At 38.4% G+C, this 3080-nt stretch overlaps 1 pseudogene; it reads left to right on the forward strand.

Moving 5' to 3' along the window:
* Nucleotides 1-254: 254 nt before the first annotated feature.
* Nucleotides 255-1054, forward strand: LOC148735793 (uncharacterized; annotated as a pseudogene).
* Nucleotides 1055-3080: the final 2026 nt, after the last annotated feature.

Raw genomic sequence — 3080 nt, forward strand, 5'->3', positions numbered from 1 at the left:
TTGATAAGATCGTTGAAGTTAATACTACTATTAGTGGAGTACCGTAAAGCATTTGATTTGATAGATCATAGTATACTCGTTAAAGAGTTGCGTAACCAGTGCAAATACCAGCTAGCATTATCAACTGGATCATATATTCTTTATCAGACAGATCCCAGTGGATTAAACTTGCATCAGAGTGCTTTTCTGAATGGGGCCCAGTCCCCGCCGGCATACCACAAGGTACCAAGCTAGGCCCGTGGTTATCGGTCCTAATGACTAACGGCCTTGATACGAATGCACAGCAATGGAAATATGTAGACGACACCACGTTATCTGAGGTAGTGGTAAAGGGCGGAGAAAGTCATGCGCAAGCAATAGCTAACAGAGTAAGTGAGTGATCTCGCGAGAACAGGGTCCAACTAAACACCGATAACTGCAAAGAACTCAGGATCTCCTTTGCTAAAGAACAAAGAGTCTTTGATCCTGTCATCATAGAAGGAAAGTAGGTAGAGTTAGTCACTAGGTACAAAGCTACTAGACCTTACAATAGCGAACGATCTAACATGGAACGACCATGTAACTGAGATAACCAAACAGGCTAGCAAGAGAATCTACTTCCTAACTCAGTTATAGAGAGTGGGAGTTTCGAAACAAGATCTATCATTGTTCTACTATCGTGCGTGAGATCTGTTATTGATTATGTAGTACCTGTCTTTTTTAACGGTCTCCTCCAGTACATACACAAAGAGCTGGTATGGCTCGAGAAAAGAGCAATATCAATTATAACCTCAGGAAAGTGCAAGGTGGGGTTAACACCCATTTTGGAGCATGATTACGTACTCAGTAGCAGGCTTTTTGATAATATTTTCAGTGATCCAAACCATAAATTGAAGGCGCTCCTTCCACCAGACCATGTCAACTCACGCTATAACCTAAGAAGACAGCGCCGTTTAATATGCCAAAGCTTTGTACGAACAAAACAAGTAATACGTTTATATTGCGATGTCGACACTGTCCGGGCTGTAGTTTTATCCCACTTATATTCATGGTTTATATTTTAACATATTTATAAGAATATGTTACATAGAATTTTTTTAATATCATCTTAAAATCAGTTTTCGATTTATTATCCAGGATTCATTTGTGATTTTCAAGTATTGTAAAGTTTTTGTAAATAACTGCGTAATTCAGCCTTTGGCTACGATGCAGTTTTAACAAACTATCTATCCATCTATCCATCCATCTATCCATCTTTGAGTCTATGCTAGAAATATATAGGTGTTACATGGGATAAATTGGTCTGATACATTTTGGCGAGGTCAATAGCAATCCGTGTGGGAAAATGATAATTTGAAGACATCAATTACATCATCAATGACACGGGGCTACATGAGCACTAATTAAGAATTGCTTCATGCTTAGTGTGCTTATATCGAGTATGGATGCACGCGGGGAGTTTGGAGAGCACGAGAGAAGGGTAAGAGTTGCTCGAGGCGCAGCCGAGAGCAACTCTAGCTTCTTGAGTGCTCTCCAAACTTCCCAAGTGCATCCATAACTCGATATGCGCACAGGTAAAAGCATGAAACAATTCTTTTATAACATAAGAAAACAATTTGGGCGCTGAATGACGTTTTTGTAATGTTTCTTGAAATGAAAGTTCTACGAAAATGTTGGCGTCTCCGATTGTTTTGTTGATTTTGTAATTAAATGGTTTTCGGTAGAGTTAACAAATGTAATCAAAAAACGTCATCAACAGAGATGTTTACCTTTAAAAGTCGCAACAGACCAATTTGTAGTCTTCTTTGTTCTTGCTGAATGTCTTTCAGCTAAAATTTTCTCCGGCTCCTGTTCCGATAAATTCGAGAAACGGGCCTGTTGTGTTTTGTTTTCGTTGTGCTTATTAGCTTGACCACCTGCGGAAAGATCGAAAGCCAAAGAAAGTTTTGTTGGTCTTCCATTTACTGATATCGCTTTCCGAAACTTTAACTTAAGGAACTTACACGACGGAAATTTTGCGGCTATTTTGAAACTGCACACGCCATTTTATTGAGCACGGCCGTGCGTACATAAAGATTTTGTTCATGTTGACGCAATAGGAACTAGATAAGACTAGCGCGCGCGCTATGTTATAATTTCGCTTCATCTTATCATTAGTCAGGTGGTGGATGGACCTTAGTTGTGAGTATAAGCTCACAGAATAACGATCACCTTCAAAGCGAATCCAATAACTGCCTGCACTCTTCGCTGTGTTCCCTTTACTGACCAGGACCAGGGTAGAAAACTGTGTGCAGCGACATACATGAGCTACCAAGGACAGAGGGTAAATATTAGAAAGAAATATTACAATCATGATAATAAAAATAAAAATGGTAGTGAAAGTATTTCGTAGAGTGTGCCTTTGATCAATTTACATTCTGATTAACATTTTTTGTTTAGTACTTCTATTAAATGTGCAGTATATCACTACTATTTGTAGATTGTCAAGACCCTCCCCCATTTAATGTTGCATTTTGTAACTGAACGATAACAGTAATCACCAATCACCGATTGTAGGTTGTAAAAAATCAGTCTTGTGCGATTCGTAACCCGGGCTGGCGCTTTGGGAAACGCATCTAAGCTAGACCTTACTCAGTGAACAAATTGATTACTAAAACAGGCAGAAATGATTGGTATTGTCAGCGGTCTGATATATGAAAGCTTGCTCTAAATGACAAAATGTCTTCGTATTTAGAGTGTAGCCACGAGAGTTATTTTTTTTTTTTAATCAGTTCTGTCGTTCGTCTTTGTTAATTGTAATTAGTGTAAATAGTTCTCGTCTCGATAGTTCAGTTCTGTATTTATTAGTTTGTATTTTTTCGTGCTGTCAAAATGTAAATTAAGTTTGTCAGCGTTGTTTCATGTAATCGCCTTTGAGTATTGTGTAGCCTTGTTTAGTCTATTGTTTTAGCCTTTATCCGCTATATAACATCGTAGTTGTGATTATCATTCAGTCGTTGTTATTCCGGAGTGCCGTACAGATCTTGTAAGTAGTTACGCTTTCGTTTGTATTTTCCTGTAGTTTCCCGTTTTCCTTTCGTTGTATTTTAGTTTCGTTGGGT

The sequence above is a fragment of the Stylophora pistillata genome, chromosome 3, assembly GCF_964205215.1.
Source record: "Stylophora pistillata chromosome 3, jaStyPist1.2, whole genome shotgun sequence".
Taxonomy (NCBI): Eukaryota; Metazoa; Cnidaria; class Anthozoa; order Scleractinia; family Pocilloporidae; genus Stylophora; species Stylophora pistillata.